This window comes from Lygodium microphyllum, chromosome 26, assembly GCF_053477565.2.
Source record: "Lygodium microphyllum isolate KBCC chromosome 26, Lygodium_microphyllum_v1.1.10, whole genome shotgun sequence".
NCBI classification, from domain to species: Eukaryota; Viridiplantae; Streptophyta; class Polypodiopsida; order Schizaeales; family Lygodiaceae; genus Lygodium; species Lygodium microphyllum.
The window spans coordinates 27,513,662-27,536,386 of record NC_141160.1 but is presented as its reverse complement, the minus strand read 5'-3'; positions in this window follow the sequence as shown (position 1 = coordinate 27,536,386).

Here is a 22,725-nt window from a genome sequence, read left to right as displayed (position 1 = left end):
ATATCTTATGCCAATCATGGAATTTTAGCCCTAATAATTTGTCGTCTTTAGAAAACGTGGACTTGGGAGAACGCATCATACCCATCGGAGTGTGGATAGACTTGATAATTTACTTCACAATGTGCTCTTCTTTAGTGGACAAAACCCAAGGAGTGCGAGGTAGCTACAAGCGACCATCAACACTCGATTGCGGCCAAAGAACCTCCATCTTGCCTCCCTCCTTCAAATCCATTCGTGCCCTTGCAGTGTCTCTCTTTCCTGTGATGTGGTCCCATAGTAGGCTGCCCACATTCTTGAAAATATGCATGGGATCTGGTTGATTTGTAAGTGGGTCTAATATGGCAACTCGTAGAAAATTGAGAACCATCGCATTTCGTTTGGATGTGACTTCTGTAGACCATTTTCAGCTCGTACCAGCTTTGGGCATTCATATGTGCTGGAGGTCGTCTAAGAAAACCTTTCCTCAGTTCATGACCCTCTAGCAAGAAAGTGGTGTGTCCTTGATATACCATCTTCTTCATGGTTCGTGATCTTCGGGAGTCTAACTGTGGCCCACACAATGGATATGCATGATAACCTGAGGTAACCATACCTATCCATTGAATACAAACTTGAACAAGCTATGATAGATATTACCAACGAGAATGGAAGCCTACTTACTTGAGCACTCCCCGAATCCTGGAAAGTCATGCATGGTCCACATGAGAATGGCTAGAATATTGGCGGACCATTGACCATCGCGCTTGATCATATCTTCCACGGCGGTGACCCCCTCCTCCCACAAAATCTTAATCTCATCAAATAATGGACGAAGATACATGTCCATATTTTTGACTTTGTAGTGGCCAGGAACGAGCAAGCTAAGGATGAGGTGTCCTTTCTTTGTAGAAAGCCATGGAGGGATACTATAGTTGACAAGGACTACATGCCACACACTATAAGAAGTTGAGCGCAGACAGAATGGGTTCACACCATCCATAGCAAGACCGACCCAAAGATTCCTTGGCTCTAAGGCAAAGCCTGGAAAGGTAGAGTCAATGTGGCTCTATGCACGTGAATCTGCTGATATTCGTTGAACTCCATCTGTGGATCTATTCTGCGCATGCCACGTTGTCAAGCTTGCCATGTCGGATGTATGAAACATGTGATTTATGTGGGGGGATAAGCAAAAAGTGTCTAAGAACTTTTTGAGGGATGGTTTGCCCTTGCAAGTACTATCGATACCTGCAAGCACCATACTTTGGACATGTCTCCATAGTCTCATATTCTCCTTGAAAAAGTATGTAATAGTTGATACATGCATGGATGCTGTTGTAGTCCATGCCAAAATGTCGTAAAACATGTCGCACATCATCATGAGACTCAGGCATGGTATTTGCAAGTGGTAATATATGATACTTCAGTAACCTGAAAAAAAATCATAAAACACCTTGAAAAAGCACAATTGTTTTTTATGATAGTGCCAAAAAGAAATCAACGAAGCGTACGTACAAGATACCTGAACAACTCGGTCACACTCGCATCGCTCCATCCATATTTTGCTTGCATACTTAGGAGTGCAAGCAGTGTCTGCAAGTGAGATACTCAGCACCCATCATATAATGGTATGGATGCTTTCTCTCTAAGCAGATCAGATGTCTCAACATCCATGGGCATCAATGCATCGATCATTGCCTCCATCTCAGGCTCCAAGATTGTAGGAAAGTCTAGAAGGATGTCTGTCTCATCTGATATTGACGGTATGGATTGGGTAGTGCCTTCCAAATGGTGGATTGGCTTAGGCACTCCATCCATCGCACGCCCACGAACTCTTCTAATTGGTCGCAAAGAGTGCACTCCTCCTTGGGATGAGATGTCACCTCCCTGTAATAAATTTGCCGGCCACATCCAATGTTTTTGTATATGATATTCAATTAGTTTGCGAATACAATGCATGATTGATATACACTTTTCTTACCATTTACTCAAAATCTGAGATCACTTGATCAATGATCTCTGATTCAAACTTGTCGAAGTGTTGTAGGTGTTCTATAGAAAATCGATGTTTTCGTCTAATTGCCAGCTTACATTGAGAGTAAGGACATGGGACACACTGATTAAGATACGTCTCACGATCTTGAATACACGGCCTTCATCAATTTTCCATTTGGTCTACGTTACGATAAACAATTTGTTTTTGTTATCATTCTTTTTTTCTTTCCTAATTTGTTTGAGAAGGGATTTCTTCTCTTGTAACTCAACAAAATTAACGTATGTAAATTCTCCACCCACCTATAGACGGGCCTACAATATGTAAAGTCTAATTTGCTATGCATGGGGACAAGGGAGTAGCTACCCTATGTCGGAGTGTTTCCCGTCCCGTGGTATTGCACCGGACCTCGCCACCTTTTTTCCTTTGTGTGCACCTTTAACAAAACCTCTCTCTCTCTCTCTCTCTCTCTCTCTCTCTCTCTCTTTACTACCACTACCACTACCACTACCACTACCACTACCACTACCACTACCACTACCACTACCACTACCACTACTACTACGACTACTACTACTACTAGTACTTGCCTTCCTGAAGCGTTGAACACACCCAAGATGCACCCTAAACAAAACCTCTCTTTCTCTCTCTCTACTACTACCACTACTACTACTAGTACTTACATTCTCGAACACACCAAAGGTGCACCTTTAACAAAACCTCTCTCTCTCTCTCTCTTTGTACTACTACCACCACCAGTACTCCTACTACTACTATTACTACTCTACAAACAAGAAAAGAAGAAGTTAAAGAACAAGATCTTATCCTCTCTTTTTTTTTAAAATTCATTCATTCTCCTGTCTTCCTCCCTCTCTCTCTCTTTCTCTCTTTCTTTATTATGTTTCATGTTTATTCCCTCTCTCTCTCTCATTCCTTCTTTCTTTTTCTCTCTTCCTCTCCCTCTCTCATTTCCTTTAACAAAACATCTCTCTCTCTCTCTCTCTCTCTCTCTCCACTACTACCACTGCTATAAATAAGAAAAGAAGAAGAAACAACAACAACAACAACAACAACAACAACTACCACTACCACTACCACTACCACTACCACTACCACTACCACTACCACTACCACCACCACCACCACCACTAACAAGAACTACTACTACTAACAAGAAAAGAAGAAATTAAAGAACTACTACTACTACTACTATTATTACCACCACCACCACTACTACCATTACAAATAAAAAAAGAAGAAATTAAAGAACTACTACTACTACAAACAAGAAAAGAGGAAATTAAAGAACAAGAACTTACCCTCTCTTTGTTTTTTATCCATTCATTCTCCTCTCTCCCTCCCTCCCTCTCTCTATTTCTTTATTATGTTTCATGCTTCTTCCCTCTCTCTCTCTCTCTCGTTTCTTCTTTCTTTTTCTCTCTTCCTCTCCCTCTCTCATTTCCTCTATTTCTCTCTCATTACACATATTTTTTAACAAAAACAAGCAAAAGAAAAGGAGAAAAAACAAAAACAAACCAAGAGGGAACAATTCACTCACCGCAAGGCTCGAGGACGGATTCAGCGGCTCCTCTTTGCAAGGACAGCTCCTTTTCATCCTTCGTGCACTTCCTCCTCCTCTTTGCAAACGATGGCAGCGGCGGTGAGAAGCTCTCATTCTCCCTCTTTCTCTCTTTCTCTATTTCTCTCCGTCTCCCTCTTTCTCTCTTTCTCTCCCTCTCAATTGCAAGATGCAGTTCACTCTCCCTTTTGCTCCCTCTTTCGCTCTTTCACGCAAAATACCATGCTCAGTTTCGGCCCACTTTTTTTTTCTTGAGTACCATCCCTATTTGCATCGCTAGTCGTGACGCAAATAGTGACGCCACTAAAATGTGTTGAAAATGGCCGTCACTATACTCCTATATCCTTGTAGTGAGAGTCTCTATATTCTAGTCTTCTCTTGGTGGGAGCTAAGATTAATTCAAATGTTTCCTTCTTTTTTATCCTTATTTCTTCTTACCTTGCATGTTGATTAATAGAACTTTGTACTAATTCTAGCTCGTAAAAATTTGGATGTTTTCTTCCTAGCCATGAGAGTCTTAGTTACATGCAAAGGAATTGTGTCTCAAGGCCTTGAGCTAACATAAGAGCTCTATGTGTTGAGTAGTAATCATGAGAAAAAAAACAAACATGAAGCCTATCCATGTTAGCCTTGCTTGCTTGGTCATTGCTAAGTAAGTTATTATTTAAATCTAAGAGCTATTGGATTTTGAAGTTCTTAGTGCTAGAGGCCAGTGATCGCACCGGAAAGTATTCCTTTGCCAAATTTTATGTGAGCTAAGTTATATGAATGATTAAGAATCAGAGTTCTCATGTGAGAGATTGACGGGAGAGGAGTTGAGTTATAGGCCAGATGCCTAGAGTATGTCTATTGTGTATAGAGTTGCTTGTAGAATCTGACAAGGTGACTACTCCAGTGTTTTCCTAGCTTCCTCATCTTCTTTTTCTCATGTTCAAACTCTTTCTAACTTGCTTCACGAGGCCTCACATCTTCCGGCCATTGAGCGCACATTGCTCTGACATGGCTAGCCCATTTGCTACTTCTACCTTGAAGGCTTCATCAAGGCATTACCTTATGCTAGAGTCATTGCCCATGCCACCACCCCACATCACATCAGACTAGGTCTCCCCTTGCTTGCTACTGCTTCAGTAGCACCATGCCTAGGTAGTGATGATAATTTCATGGACGAGCACACTCCATTATAGAAAATGCTACAGTTCCTCCATCCAATTGACATGCTGCATGCACTCAAAAGTATCTTTATCCTTATGCATCTTTACTAATACTAATATTAAGTGAGGGTGGGGGATGGGTACCATGTGGCAGCCCTGCAAAATGCAATGCAGGGTACCATGCATCAGCACCTTGAAAACCCCTTAGGCCCTGTGTACGCTCGCTCGTCGACAGGGCATTGGGAAATGTCCCCACCCACTTGCTTTCCTGCCCATCACAATGCACTCAATCGCATGTTGCATTGTCCCCACCCATGCCCTATCCGCAAGTCTGCAAACACTTGTGCGCTCGTACATCCACCATTTGAGTAAGGCCTATATATAATATGTATATTTTCTTAATTTATATACTAAATTACATATAAATGTTATATATATAAGGTAAATAATTAGGATACTATGTATTATATATAATATTTATACTATGTATAATAATTAAAGTATTATTATATCTATATATATTTATATGTGTAATTTATATTATCATTAATGTACTGTAACTATGATATACATGCATATATATGAACAAAAGTTTTTGCATGGAGGGGGGGCACCTATAAGAAGAAGGGTCAAGACCGCTCTTTACTGAGCCTTTTGGTTGCTACGAAGGCATGCATATTTGAAACTCTAAATTTGAGTATTTAGAGTCGGCAAGCAGTATACAGAGACTCACACCCATTGGAGCCTAGGTTGTTGAAATAGATAATATGCCTTTAAAAGACATATAACATGCACATATATACTAAGGGCATGTGGACAACATTGTACATACATATATATACTAAGGGTATATGGACAACATCGTACATGCACCTCTTTTGCAAGGTAATTTTTTCACTCTTAAAAAATCTTTGCATGCAAAGGCCAACACGATCCTCAACAAGAGATTGATGTAGATGGATTACACAACTTTGGCATGTAGTAGCCCCATCTCTAGGGTGAAGTGCTAGTGAAACTAGGTGCGGAGTGGCCAGTAGATTTTAGTAGAGTAGCAGCTCTTACATTTTTCAATGTGATAGAATGACCAAAGATGGATCTATAGAACCAATTGAATATTCACTACAAGGATATAGGGGCATAGTGACGGTCAGTTGCGACGCATATTAGCGGCATCGCAAATGGCGACGGTACTCAGAGAAAAAAAAAGCGGGTGAAACCCGAGCACAGCAATTTTTCGCAAAGAGTTTGAGAGAGAGTGAAAGAGATCATGCCTTTGGGAGGGGAGGGAGAGGGACAGGGACAGGGAGAGGAAGAGGAAGAGGAAGAGAAAAAGAGAGAGAATGAGAGCTCCTCACCACCGCTGCCATCGCCGTTCACGAAGAAGAGGAGGAAGTACACAAAGAAAGAAGAGGGGCCATCACGAAGAGGAGATGAAGAATCCATCCTCGGGTGTTTGCGATGAGTACATTGTCCCCTCTTGGTTTGTTCTTTCTCTTTTATTTGTTTTTGTGGAGAATGAGGTGCATTGAGGGAGAAAGAGAGGAAATGAGAGAGGGAGAAGATGAAAGGAAAAGGAAGAGAGAATGAGAGAGAGAGAGAATTAATATGAAAGATAATAAAAAGAGAGAGAAAGAGAGAGGGAGAGAGGAGAATGAGTGAGAAAACATGAGGGGGTGGAGAGAAACAAACAGAGGGTTTGTTTCTCTCCACGAAGAGGAGATGAACAATCCATCCTCCTCTTGGTTTGTTCTTGTTATTTCTTCTTTTTTTTGTTTATTTTTCTTGAGAATTAGGTGCATCGAGGAAGAAAGAAAGGAAATGAGAGAGAAAGAAGAAGAAAGGAAAAGGAAAAGAGAGAGAGAGAGAGAGAGAGAGAGAGAGAGAGAGAGAGAGAGAGAGAGAGAGAGAGAGAGAGAGAGAGAGAGAGAGAGAGAGAGAGAGAGAGAGAGAGAGAGAGAGAGAATAAACATGAAATATAGCAAATAATGAGAGAAAGAGAGAGAGAGAGGGAGGGAGAGAGGAGAATGAGTGAGAAAACACAAGGGGGTGGAGATAAACAAAGAGAGAGAATAAACATGAAAGATAACCAAGAAATGGAAAAAGAGAGAGAAAGAGGAAGCGAGAGAGGAGAATGAGTGAGAAAACACGAGGGGGTGGAGAGAAACAAAGAGAGGGGCAATAAAGAAAGAGAGAGAGAGAAAGAAAGAGAAGGGGGAGAGAACAAAGAGCACAAAGATATATGCAAAGAAAGAGAGAAAAACAAAGAAAGAGGGAGAAAACAAATTAAGAAGAAAAAGAGAAGAAATTCCTTATCAAACACATTAAGAAAGAAAAAGAGAATGAGAACAAAAACCAATCGTTTGTCGTAACATAGACAAAATGGAAAACGATGATGGTCGTGATGTTCAAGATCACGAGGCATATCTCAATCACTATGTCCCGTGTCCTTGCTCTTAATGCAAGATGGTAATAAGACGAAAGTGTCATTTGTCTATAGAACACATATGACACTTTGGTGAGTTTCAATCAGAAATCATTGATCAGGTGATCTCAGACTTTGAGAAAACAGTAAGAAAAATGTGTATCAATCATGCCTTATATTCGTAAACTAATTGAATATCATATACAAAAACATTAGACGTGGCCGTAAAATTTATACAAGGAGGTGACATCTCATTCCAAGGAGGAATGCATCTATTGCGGCCAGAAGAGTTCGTGAGCGTGTGATGGATGGAGTGCCTGAGCCAATCCATCACTTGGAAGGCACAACCCAATCTATACCATCAATACTAGAGGAGATAGGTAGCCTTTCATACTTTCCTACAATCTTGAAGCTTGAGATGGAGGCAATGATCAATGCATTGATACCCATGGATGCCCACACATCTGATCCGCTAAGAGAGGAAGAATCCATACCATTATATGGTGGGTGCCGAGTATCTCACCTAAAGATGTTGCTTGCACTTCTAAGTGTGCAAACAAAATATGGGTGGAGCGATGCAACTGTGACTGAGTTGTTCAGGTACCTTTTATATATGCTTTGTTGATTTATTTTCGACACCATTATTAAAAACAATTGTGCTTTTCAATGTGTTTAATGATTTCTTTTTAGGTTACTAAAGTATCATATATTACCACTTGAAAATACCATGCTTGAGTCTCATGATGATGCGTGATATGTTTTACGAAAGCTTGGCATGGATTACAATAACATCCATGAATGTGTCAAAGATTGCGTGTTGTTTTGAGGAGAGTATGAGACTATGGAGACATATCCAAATTGTGGTGCTCACAAGTATCGACAGGACTTGTAAGGGCAAACCATCCCTCAAAAAGTTCTTAAATACTTTTCACTTATCCCCCATATACGTCACATGTTTCGTATGTCGGGCATGGCGAGCTTGACAACATGGCATGTGCAGAATAGATCCATAGATGGAGTCCAACGAATATCATCGATTCACGCGCATGGAGCCACATTGACTCTACCTTTCTAGGCTTTGTACGAGAGCCAAGGAATCTTTGGCTTGGTCTTGCTATGGATGGCGTAAACCCATTCGGTCTCCGCTCAACTTCTTACAGTGTTTGGCATGTAGTCCCCTTGTTAACTACAATATCTAGCCATGGCTTTCTACGAAGAAAGGACACTTGATCCTTAGCTTGCTCGTTCTTGGCTGCTAAAAGTCAAGAATATGGATGTCTGTCTTTATCCATTAGATGAGCTACAGATTTTGTGGGAGGAGGGGATCGTCGTGGAAGATATGGGCAAGCGCAATGGTTGATGGCCTTGCCAATATACGAACCATTCTCATATGGACTATGCATGACTTTCCGAGATTCGAGAAATGCTCAGGTAAGTAGGCTTCCATTCTCGTTGGTCATATCTATCATAGCTCATTCAAGTTTGTGTTCACTAAATAGAGGTGTTGGGACATGTCTGGTTACCTCAGGTTATCATGCATGTCCATTGCGTAGGCAACAGTTAGACTCCTGAAGGTCACAAACCATGAAGAAGATGGTATATCATGAGCACACCTCTTTCTTGTTGGAGGGTCATGAACTGAGGAAAGGTTTTCTCAAACAACCTCCAGCACGAATGAATGCCCAAAGCTGGTACAAGTTGAAAATGGTCCACATGGAGTCGCATCCAAACAGAATGCGACGGTTCTCGGTTTTTTACAAGTTGTTATATTGGACCCATTTACAAATCAACCACTTGTTGGATCCCATGCTTATTTTCAAGAATGTGGGCAGCTTACTATGGGACCACATCACAAGAAAGAGAGACTGCAGGGGCACAAATGGATTTAAAGGAGATAGACAAGATGGAGGCACTCTGGCCACAGTCGATTGGCCATAGTAGCAGAGTACTGATGGTCACTTGCAACTACCTCGTGCTCCTTGGATTTTGTCCACTAAAGAATAGCACATTGTGAAGCAAATTATCAGGTCTATCTGCACTTCAACGGGTATGATGCGTTCTCTCAGATCCACTTTTTCTAAAGACAAAGGGCTAAAATCCCATGATTGGCATAAGATATGTCAGGTTTGTACTACGAATGGACAGTAAGTGGCTTGTGTATTTTTCTATTTGGAGTCTAGTTGGTGTTTGTAATACTTCTTCATTTGTGGCAGTTTATACTATTGATCGCGATTGCAGGATGTCTTACTCTAGAAATATGTGGGGTGATTTATAGGTTGTCAAATTTAGTGCAATGGATCTCATAGAAGGAGATCAAGACATCCTCTATTGGATTCGCAAGGTGAGGAGCAATGAAGATGGTCTGTCTCTTTGAGAAGTACCTAGGACCAGCATACTCACAATACAGACCCATCTCCTGGTGCATCTTGTAGATGAAGTGAGATTGTGGGACCTATCCATACGTGATGGATGTTCTTCTTGGAGTGCTTCATGAAAACCCTGAAATGCTTTGTGCAACAATGAGTTCGCGGTCAGAAGGTAGCGTGGCTGAAGGTTGGTTGGTATACGAGGCATTAGTGCATATTTCATAATGGCTACCAACTGTGGATTTATACAATAGTATGCTAAGGTTGCTGAAGGATGATGATAGACTACTGACCGAAGATGTGGTGGTTGGAAATGGGGTAGAAAAAATGATGGGTGCTGCAATGGAGGAGAAAGTGAATCGTCTTTGTATGTTGCACTATGCAGCCATAGAGACGTGGCTCTCTAGGTACGAGCAAGCCAGGAAAGATCAGGAAGAAGCACGATCGAAATTTCGACGCAGTATGCGCCATTGACCGATTCGATATCCTGAGGGCATGGAGAAGATGTCGCGATTTATGTCTATGCGATGGTTACATGGAGTGATGCTAGGAGGCATATTCCACGGTGGATTCTGTGAGGTTTTTCAGTGGATTCCTTAAAAATAGAGACATATTCCATGGTGGATTCCGTGAGGTTTTTCGATGGATTTCATAAAACTATATGTATTTGCCAGGGCTTGTACACAAGATGGATTCCTTGTGCGAGAAGTTGATAGGGACGCCTGTCCTTCTCAGGCATTAAATTAGTTTAATGTGCACATGGGTGATTCCACAGGGGGTGATTCCACAAAATACATATCAAATTAATGGATGTTTATGAGTTTAGAGTGCACTCAAATTAAATTAAGGTTAGGACAGAGTTCTAACCTATTGAATTATTTTGTAACTGAAGACTGCTAGGTATTCACTTTTGTGAGTTTTATATTATTATTTTCTAACAATTGTGAATGCTTCAGTTGATGTGTAGAGTAGGCAGTGGTGGCATTGGGAAGCACTGGGCGATGGCGTAAATTCAAAATACCGAGAATAATTATTATTTTTGATGGGCATGTGCCTTATCACTAAAGACGTAGTACCAATATTTATTTAGGTGCGCTTATTTATTAAAGCGTTTGACAAACATTTATTATTTTGTATGCGCATAGGTGCTTGGTTAAATATTACATTATTTGACATTGTATTTAGGCATAGCTCGACTTTTGGGACACCCAAATGCTTTACTCTTTATTTGGGCAAAATCAAATACAAAAGCCAAAATCATGCTAATTGTAAAGTGGGCTATTTTTTAGCTTGGAGATTAATAAATCTATAAATACATGCCTTGTGAAGCACTCACACAAGGCATGGGGAGAGATTGCACCCAATTGGTCTTGTCTCTTATCCTGTAAAATATTTTTTAATCTTTATGAAGCTTTTGTAGAGTTCTTTGTTCTTGGGGACCTTCCGTGTTCACTACGCGTGCATATAGCACCCGATTTGTGCACCAGCGGTATCAGAGCGAAGCTGAGATCAAGGGCTTCCAATCGCTTACCATCTCACGCAAAGGCGAAGCTCTTGGAAAGAACGGGCTCTATAGGCTATCTGCGACAAAGCGTCAATATAGGTGTGTTCTTGGCAGTGAAGAACCCCTTATTGTGCTCTCAGATCGCGAAGGACCTCATCCATGAAGCGAAGGACCACCTCTGAAGATCCTTTGTAAGTCTTTTTGTGTAGCATAGAACCAGGGAAGAATTTTATGAAGTTTAACTTCATAAGCTTAAAAAGCTTAAGTAAGGCCTAATCTCCAAAATTCAGCGACCTACGACGGTAGTATGAACTGAACGATGTCGACGTCAACAAACTGCAACGATTGATTCAAATTATTAAGCTTTTTCTTTAAAGCTTAAAGTACTAAGGTTTACTAAAGCTTAAAATTCAATCTATAATCTCCTATCTTGTGGGTGTTCACAGCGTATTACTCCTGAACCGGTTTCGTAGTTCCAGCAAGCCTCTGTTCACACCTACAACTTAGCAGAGTTGATTCACAACAAGCACGTTGTTAGACATAGTCTATGCAAAAGAATTTTTTACTTGAAAGAAGACTGTAATCAATTACCGTACTTGAAAATAGTAAGATCGTAAAAGCAAAAGCCATTTATAAAAAAAAAAGCAAGCCTTGTAAAGCCAAATTTGAGCTATGCTCATCCTTCTAACGAGATTTCGAGTGTGTGAGGTTGTTTGAGATTTTTGTAGGATGTCTGATCAAAACAAAGAAGATTTTATGGGCGAATCTGATTTTCCAGAGCTGACTATGGAGCAAAAATTGGATCTAATTATGATGCAACTTCAAGAAGAGCAAAGAGCATGTCAAAATTTGCAAGCACAACTAGCTACACTTCAACAATCCACTATTGATCAAGACGAGCGCAACCTGAAGATGTTATTCGACATATGATTGATGCGACACTCGATGCACAGTCTCTCAGAAAAGAAGCCAAGATAAGTAAAAGAAATTTCAAATTCTGTACTTTTAATGGGCATGAATCGTATATTTTTTAAGTATCAGAATTGTGTGATTGGTTTCTTTGATGATATATTGGTTTCTAGTAAGAATGAGAATGAGCATTGTGAAAATCTATCTTTGGTTTTCAAATTGTTGAAAGAGAATCAATTATATGCTAACCCTGACAAGAGTGAAATTTTCCAAACCCAAATTGAATACTTAGGTCACATTGTTTCTTCTGATGGTATTCATGTTGATCCTAAAAAGATAGAGGCAATATTGAATTGGTCAATCCTTATAAATATGCACAAGTTACGTTCTTTCTTAGGTCTTGCAAGCTTTTATAGAAAATTGTGAGAAACTTTTCATTGCTTGCATTACCTTTGATGAAATTGTTAAAGAAAGGTGTTGTGTATCATTGGTCTGACAACCAACAAAAGTCTTTTAATTTGTTGAAACATGCTTTAACACATGCACCTCTTTTGCAATTACCTAATTTTAATCGACCATTCTTTCTAGTAGTCACTGATGCTTGCGAATCAAGAATAGGAGTTGTCCTCATGCAAGATTCACATCCCGTAGCCTATTCTAGTTGCAAACTTAAACCCTCTGAACTGAAGTATTCCACTTATGATAAAGAATTGTTAGCTGTAGTTCAAGCCTTACATCAATGGAAACATTATCTAATGGGATCTGAATTTATGATCAAAACTGACCAGCAAAGTATCAAACATCTCCTTAGTCAGTCACAAATTTCTGACCGTCATATTAAATGGGCTACTTTCATTCAAAGTTTTCATCCACTTATCCAATATCAACCCAGAACAGAAAATGTTGTTGCCGATGCATTGGGTAGAAGACCAAGTATCCATAATATTCTATCTTTTGATTCCCTTATTCCTATGAAGGATACCTATGACCATGACCCCATTTTTCAAACAGATTGGAAAAAATTGGTTGCTAATAATTGGATTCCAATTGATTCTTTATCTTATTCTAATGGATTTATATTTTACGAGAAAAGATTGTGTGTCACTGTTTAATTTAGATCATTTGTGTTTGCACAAAATTCATTGTCCTTCATATCAAGGCCATAGAGGTATTATTTTCACTTTAAGAACATTGGTTAAAGATTTTTACTGGCCACAAATGGAATCTGATGTTTCTAACTTTGTTTTTGAGTGTTTAATTTGTCAAAGAGTCAAGCAATACCATGGTAAGCAATATGGTTCGTTAATGCCACAAAATACATATCAAATTAATGGAGGTTTATGAGTTTAGAATGCACTCAAATTAAATTAAGGTTAGGACAGAGTTCCAACCTATTTAATTATTTTGTAGCTGAAGACTACTAGGTATTCACTTTTGTGGGTTTTATCTTATTATTTCCTAACAATTGTGAATGCTTCAGTTGATGTATAGAGCAAGCAACGGTGGCATTGGGAAGTAGCAGGTGATGGCGTGAATTCAAATTATCTAGAAGAATTAATATTATTGATGGGCATGCGTCTTATCACTAAAGGTGTGGCACCAATATTTATTTAGGCGTGCTTATTTATTAAAGTGCTTGATAAACATTTATTATTTTGTATGCTCATGGGCGCTCGATTAAATATTCAATTATTTGACATTGTATTTGGGCACAGCCCGACTTTTGGGATCCCAAACGCTTTACTATTTATTTGGACAAAAGCAAACACAAAATCCAAAAGCATGCTAATTGTAAAGTGGGCTATTTTTTAGCTTGGAGATTAATAAATCTATAAATACATGCCTTTTGAAGCGATCACACAAGGCATCGGGGGAGATTGCACCCAATTGGTCTTCTTGTGTTCGAGCAAGAGAGCCGATGGCAAGCCACGGATCCAAACACCATTATAAATGAGATGGAGTATTTTGGAAACTTGCAAAATGTTATCACGGTGGATTACCGTAGCTTTCCCATGATCATATTCTATGTACAGTGGTTCAAAGTGGTACTAGAAGGAGTCGGGATAACCGTTTGTGTGACACGTTTGTCTTGCTAGCCCATTGTGAACATGTGTATGAAACTATTTTTTAAAATTTTGGATATGATATGGTATATGTCACAAATGTTGAATCTCTCTTGTATGTGATTTTGAATAGGTACTTTTCTACCCAAAGCCCCGACAACCTCGATGATGGTATGTTGTGCCTTTAACTCCCCAAAGTGCAAGAGTGTATGATGAAAGCAATGTTTCTAGCATAAATGAAGACAATACAGTATGCAGATGGAGGGGTCGATATTGTAAGGAGTAGAGGTCGAAGATGGCTTAGAGCATATAGAGGAGGTAGAATCAGGTAACGATGATGGAAAGACAGGAGGCCAAGAATTCTTTGAGAACGAGGTGGACTCATCCTTTTGTGGTAACCTATCTATCGACCTTCCAGTGTATGCAGAGTTATTCGAGGAGATTGACATGGGACCATAGGCTACGTCATACTTGCAGCATCCGCCTACACAATTCATTGATGAATCGCTTATAAGAGTCCTCTAGAATATGCATTTTAAGTAATATCATTTTTAAAAAAATCTATATTACTGTGCTTTGCTTGAATCTTTATATTGACTATGCTAATATCACTTTTTATCTGTGCAAGTGACCTTTGATGATATTTTGGAGAGCACGATAAGTCGAGGATGAGTGACAAGGAATTTAGGATATATTCACACATATCTCTCTAGATCATATGGCTCAATTTAGAGATATGGCACAAGCTATCTCGGATACCATCAGGTCGTTCCGTTAGATCTACATCGGTACACTTTGATGCTTCAATTTCTAGTAGACAAGGTCAACACTCCGGACAAAGGGAGTGGTTCTAGGGGATGCTGCGGAGGCGTGGATACAGTGAGCCCATGATTGGCTTGAGATACAAGTGCTACTCCTTTCTCTCATGCAAGTTTGAGAGAGGGTGGCTCAAGTGGTTGTTATAGAGGCACTGATGCAGTGTCTCTGTCTCCTCGTCCTAGTAGAGTTGCATCACCCATAGGATTTGTCACACTTGTGGAGATATCTACTCCAGTGACTCCAGCTTTTGCTCAATTATCCACAAGTGGTACCCCTATAGGTGCTACTCTGAGAGATACCACCCTCGTGGATACACCAAATGTATAGGGGTCTCCTAGTTATGCCCAGGAGTATGGTCATAGGTGAGAGATGACACATCTTAGACATACCCCAGAGGGGTATGGATATCTTGTAGATGATAGGACATGAGTCGTGATCATGAATGATGAGGGGAGGAGGGTGATGGCTTGTATGAGAGAGTTGTGCCAACAAGTTTTTTGGGCACAACGTCTTGGACCATTGGAAGAACATACTCGAGGGGAGCAATGACTACATAGTAGCATCCTTGCATGAGGAGTTTCCAATACCCACCATGGTAGAGAGATTTTCCATAGGCTGGATGATGGAGTGCATGTATGCGTACATTTCACACAGATGATTGGACGCACGCAAGGCACTCAAGAGTGGCACCTCAAAGTTCGAGTCGCTAGACGCAGATGACTGGCAAAGACTCAGGGAGGAGGCTATAGATTCTCCGAGATGTTGAAGACAGTAGCGCGAGGCAGCAAGGGTATGACTGGAGGCAAGGGTGGTCCATCATCTTGGGAGTGGCGACCACAGGACTTATCTGGAGGACTTTGTAAGTTTTTCTTTTGTTCTTCTCACTTTCTTTTTTGCAATATGGCTTGTACTGACAATAGTGTTTCTAATAATTGTATTTTGTTTTCTTTTCAGCACTACATTACAAACCGTGATCCCACCGGCCTGAAGACTCGATATGCAGAGAGACACGGCCTCACTGCATTGATTGACAAACTGTATCCCCCGATGGCCCAGTAAGTCACTCATTTTTCTTGTCTGTAGTTACTATTTTTATTAAAATGCATTATGTATGGTGGACTGATGTGTAGTTTTTTTTTTTGCAGACTTTGGTCAATGCTCTTTTACATCGGGATGAGCTTTTGGATAGCAAGGATCTATAGCTCGTGCTTGGATTCATGGAGTGCACATCCTCTTTCTTTTTGGTTCTGTGATTTATGTAGGCATCTTCTATGTACTATGTTATTATCATCCTTTGTATCTTGCCATGATTCCATGAGTTTTCATCATTGATCTTGTATTTATTCTATGTATTAGTCTTGTGGGTTCTAGTACATTTTGCGCTCATTTTAAGGACCATTGTACACTTAACATGTAATCCATTTGTAGAATGTAAATATAGCACATAGTGCTACATGTGGCTACCCTGCCACAAATTTTTTTTCCATGTAACCGTCGCTATTAGCATCGCAAATTCACTGCACGCATCGCTATTGGCATCGCAAACCGTCGCTATTGGCATTGGTTTTTGCGACACAAATAACAATACAAATAATGATGCCAATAGCGATGGTTCCATGGAGATGCTAATACTGACGCGTTTACCAACAAGGGGGGTAATTTTTTAATGAACATTTTCGTCACTTTGAACGTCAATAAAAGGCTTGTATCTTGTAGTGATTTTAACAAGGTACCTTCTTTTTTCGCAATCTCCTCTATGGCAAGTATTCTTAAAATATCCACTGCGAGTACGATAATGCGACTTCTCCATACCTTCTATGGTCCACATTTCTAAGGATCCATATTTCTCCAAAAAGCATAATCCATGGGTATACAATATATACTATAAAAATATGGGCTACTCACATTAGTTTTACAACACTAAATTTTACATACAAATTAAAAAGTAAAAGTGAAGTTGATATGGTGCCATATAATGGGGTGATGTTTATATGCCCCTATACATTAACAAATAATTTTGCAAAATCTTCAACTACTTGATGGAATTCAAATTGAGTTGAAGGATTTGTTAAGGGTTTCAACATTAGAGACATAATGCTATTAAAGAAATGCCAAACTTTGGTGCGAGCATTCTTAATGTTAGGATCTGTTTCCAAGTTCATTAGCATTTGCATATATCTGTTTAGAGCTCCTAGTTCCACTCTAATGACTTGTCAATCATATTACTTAAGAATCTCTTGGACTTTATCCTACTAATAGATATCTTTTGGAATACATCATGAATTAGTTGTGATGGATTTTGATATTTTTTGTTGGGATAAGGAATTTTTGAAAGATCCATGATAGCACATTATGCATCTCCTTAGACAGCTCAACTACTACTAGCCACCAAATTTCCTTTTCCAATTGTAAACTAAATGGAGAAATGAGTACTATGTCTTTAGCATAAGCCATTGCACAATCCATCGGTGTATGCTAAATGGAGGAACAAGTGTTATGCCTTTAGTATAGGCTATTGCACAATTCATTAATGTAAGTCCTACTCTCTAACTTGCATCCGTTCACAATTTGGGTTTACACCTTGTAGAAATGAGCCATTGTGCATTGCAGTTTAATTAGGTCAATAAAAATATTGTTAAACTCATTATATTTATACAGATTTTTTTCTTAGGCTTTGTTTGTTGTTTGACTTTCATATATTCTTTGATAAAAAATTATTATCTTATTGATTCTCTAATTGAAGCATTTCATGTTTGTTGCATAGTTCTAATTTAAAATGGACAAGACACAACCACATGTTTTATCTTATTGCAAGCTAGTGCATTTGCTATCAAAATCTAAATGGTCTTGTAGCCTTGTCAACTAATTCCAACTATATCACGACGTATTTGAACTTCTTCCATCGATAAACTATTAAGGACATCCATAAGAGCCTCATTTAAAGTAGCAATGCAGAGTACTCCATATTGACGGTCTCTCAAAATCACAAGTAGATGCTTACATTTTAAGAACACCTTTAGAAGCTCCAACTATTGACCCTCACATGGCCTCTCGATGTCATAAAAAGGGGTTCCTTTAAAAAATGAGACGCATTATCAGGGGATGTAGTAATTGCACATTGTCCTTCAATGGCATATTACAAACTTTAATGCTTGCATGCATCTTTTTCGTGCTCCACCATTCAATAATAGTGATAGCATTGGTAGTCGTCAATGTTTCCTTGTAGCCCATGGGAGTTTTCTTGCAACTCTGACTTTGTAATGCCCTTTCTCTTTCTCCATTTTCTCTAAAAGTGATTTTAATGAAGCATTCTCCTTCTCTAAGATTGAATTTCTTTGCATGTCTTCTCCTATCTCTTCTTCCTTTATATTTAAAGTGATTCAATTCTTCTTCAAGCATATATACTTTATTTTCCTAGTATTGTAAGGCTTTTCGTAATACATTTAAATAACCTTAGGATTGTAACAAAGATTGATGAGTGTTGTATAATATTGATAAATAATATTGATGTATATGAATATTGCCACCTAAGCATTTGCAATAATCTAAATAGAAATTATTCACCATTCCCAACATAATGAACAAAAAGGTGTGTTTAGCCTATTGCTAGGGTCATTTGGAGATAAAGAACTATATGCCAAATATTAATATTTTTCTTTCCTCTAAATGATATTGGAAAGCAATTGTTGCATCTAGGTTAGACTTGCTCTATAATGTCTTTGTAATAGTATACTCTTTATCCACACAAACATGCACATCCACTTTCCTCTTACGATTGTTTATGTCCCTGAGTGATTCTATTAGAAAATGTAAGGTAGAAGACAAAATGGTGTATATTAACTTTTTCACTCCAATATTGATTCGAAAGGATTGGAAGGCAAAAGAAAGCATGAAAAATGCTTAAATAAACATATAATCTTAGTGCCTCTTATAAACATATAAGCGTGAAATAGGAAGAAAGCTCGTGAAAGTGCATTCACTATGATGGAAAGGACATTGTTCCTCTTATTGCAACTAGGGAGCTTGCTCATGATCTTTTATTTCTCTAGCTCTAGCATTAACCATCTAAGGTTATAGTGAATGACATAAAATGATATTGTGAATAGTCTTAATTAGCCATAATATTTTTGTCAAGCTCAAAGAGATTTCTTTAGATAACATGCAAGATGGGTATTCAATGCAAGGGGTTTACTCTTAACATGAGGGGAGACATCACCTACATATGAAATCTCTCAAAGCCTCTAATATGTAGGCTTGGTAAGCTAGTATGACCCCTTATACATTAACCTTTTTGGACAAATCTAGCCACTATAGACTAACCTTTTTGGACTTATATGACACACATTTGCATACTTAGATACTAGTTTGACCCCCTAATATGAACATGTGCAATAGATTTTCACAAATTACAAGGTTTTCTCATCTTCTAAAGGTATGTTGTGCTTCAGGTTACATATTATATTTATTAAGATTTATAAACATTAACTTGATATTTCAAGATACTTTCAACACATAAAAATCTGCCATAGGATGATAAAAGCATTTCTATTGCCTTGATATTCTCCATCCTATTTTTTCTCTTCCCCTAGATATAAAATTGACACATAAAACTAATAAGTGGCTATCTACCCTTTAATTATAGCTCCTTAAAAAATATCCCTTCCTTACCCTTGCATGATAAATATATGCAAACTAAGAGTAAATCCTCTTTCATATGTTTAATGGGATATGAACTTGCTTAGTAAGGACTACCATCAACTAGAAAAGTGGAAGGTTAGTTATAGGTTTGGATGTCTCTAAAATTTTGAGGAGTGGGCCATCATCTTTTGCATATGTTTTTTTTCTATTGTCCATGCTCACATGGTGACTCACTACTTCATGGCTTCAAAACACTAAAGCCATTGTAGAACAAGTGTTACAAAATAGTGGCAATTCATGCCCTAATAGATGCAAAATTAGTGGAACATTGCAAATTCTTCTCTTACTTCAACAAATAGTGACCATCAAGGAAGCTACATTAGTTCAAACCAATCTTTTAGAATATCTAGTAACAATTTGTAAGATTGAATTGAATTTTGATGTGTTACATTTAAACATCAATTGCAAATATCTTGGTTTTTAAGCCAAATTTAGTTAATAGTCTTAAGCTTAGCATAACACATTTGAAATCATTTTTTGTTCATGGCACCTTACATTTAGGCTAAAAATGAATGTTATAAGTTCAAATGACACCCTAAAAATAGAAAAGATTATGGAAAACTATGGTAAGACATGTTTACTACAAAAATGTTGACCCTTCTCTAAAAATTTAGAGAAGTGTTCTAGTAAAAAGGTTTTTGGAGGTCATGGATAAGTTTTAATTGGTTTGTCAAAGTAGTTTACCAAATATGCACAATAGCTTCTCTAACCTTGACTAAAGCTTTCCATGTTCAATGAATCATACATTATAATTGTATCTATTATACACAAGGCAATCAATATTTATACTTGATCAAAATTGGTAATTTAGATCTACATGTCATCTATATGTTTGTTTAAAATCATTTTAAGGTCATTTGATACTTAGTTATTTAGGTCCTCCACTTGGTCATTTGATAGTAAGCACTTAGTTATCTAGGTTCTCCACCCTCAATATTAGGCAACTCATACACATAATAGCGAGGCCATAATACTTCTAGCTTTTGGGGAAAGTTTATCAATGAATAGAATGTTACATAATAGTGTGCAAGTTCTGCTCCTTAATTATTTGTAATATCCCTTAAAACAACCATTCTATTAGTATATATGTTTTTGGATACACAATTTATTTACATAATGCTTATTTAAACATACAAAATACTTACAAAAGACTTGTTTAAATATCAACCATTCATTAAACATATGAGCAAGAGTTCATTAATATCACAAATTCCTACTTGTGATTGCCTTCACCTTCTCCTTCTTATCACATTATATGCACCTAGGATGCTTGATGTGATAATTGCACCTCTTTAATACTTCTCAATGTTTTCATAAATACCCATTCTCACTAGGTGGTCTTGTTGCATAGGTTGTGATTAATCTATAATCAAGGCTCTTTGATTGTGACTTCTAATGCACAAATAGGCTTAAGGTATATTCTCATTTTCTATGGCTCAATAGAAACTCTCTTACTTAGTAAGGCTATAAGGCTTGAAAGCTACTAACCATGCATCTACTTGCAAATAGGTCTTGCCGTGCAATAGAATAGCAACCTCCAACCATTTGCTTAACTTTGTAGAAGGGAATAACATTCTCTTACAAGTAGTTGAATCATTCTACAAAGATAACCACCCCTGCTTTTTGTTTGGAATCCAAAGTCGGAAGTGTAATTTGTCAAATTCAATTAGTGCATGTATTTGTGGATCATATCATTTTTAAATTTGGCACATGATGCCCACAATGTTCATCACTTGCATGTGGCAAGTCCACCAAGATATTCATCCTTGCAACCACAAGCATCATTGAAAGTGGGAATCTTTAATGCCATTGAAGTTTGCTCTACTAAGCCCATAAGCCCTTGCTCATACACTCCATGAAGTGACCATAGGGTTGATGGGGGGAGTGGTATTTCACTTGCCCCACTAACCTTGAGTGTGAACCAATTGTAGTAACAAGGCGAGTGGGGTTTAGGATTAACCTCATCCACCCTAACACTCTATGGTGCAAACATGTAAGGGTTGTGTTGCACCCACCACCCTTTCACTGGTAGCTTTTTGCATTGACGCACCACACCATGGCATTTCCTTGCTCCCAGCCTGTGTGGTGTGACCTCGTGCAACTCGATCACCTTCATACATCATCTTCGTTTGCTCGTATTGTTATTAGCATGATGCAACTCTAAGGTGGTGTAGGTGAATGGAACCCTGCTCTCTCCCTATGCACACTATGTGAGACACGGCCCTTAATACCTACCCATTCTTTATGTTTTCGTTGGAGAAAAATAAAGCTCACATTGTCTCATTCACTTGCAAAATAATGTTTTTTAGCATGGTGCTTTTTGTTGCATAGTGCATGGCGCATTAGTAAAAGGGCATATGGAGGAACAACGTAAACATGGGGATCTAACGACACGTGTCAAACAAACAAGGACGGGACGGGACGGGAGGAAGATTCCAAACCGTCGATCTCTCTCTCTCTCTCTCTCTCTCTCTCTCTCTCGATATGACTCACTCTACTTTCGAGAAGTAGGTAGCATGTTCCTTGCACGACCCCAACATCTACAAATAAACAAACATGAAAGGAACCTTAGCATGCATGCAAGCGATGGGGCATGAGAGGAGATCCCACCCTTAGCTCGAAAGGAGATCCTACCCTTCCCATGTCAGAGAGGAAACATATTGGCACTCCTAGGCTTTAGCATAGCATACAACAGAGCGCCTTTCTTTCCCCCCTTTCTTTTGCTTTTGCAAAGGAGATCCGGATCCTTTGTGCCCTCAAATGATACACAATTATTGCCACACACACAACCCACATCCACCTCCTGCCTTTTGCCATCCCTCCCTTGTTTAGGGAGCACAGTGGTAACACCAAAAACACCCTCTCGAGGTTCGAAACAAAGATTTTGTGGGTGAATCATTCCACACAACCATAAGTTGAGCACAAAGCACCACACAATTACAAAGAGTGTTTTTGGTCTATCCTTTTGGCCTTACATGTCTTTAGACCTATAGTATTTTTGGTCTATCCTTTTGGCCTTACATGTCTTTAGACCTATAGTACTGTTGTATACACAAAACACAAACATCCTTTTAACCAACTTTTGGTAGCTGCCTTGCATTTTCTAAATACATAGGTTCGCTTCTTTCTTTCCTCAAATTTATCTAGGACTCAGATTTCTCAAAAGATTTTCTACATTTAACCTACATCAAGTCCAATTTTGACTCAAGTGATTTAGTCTTCCACTATAAAACATTATCTTGTTG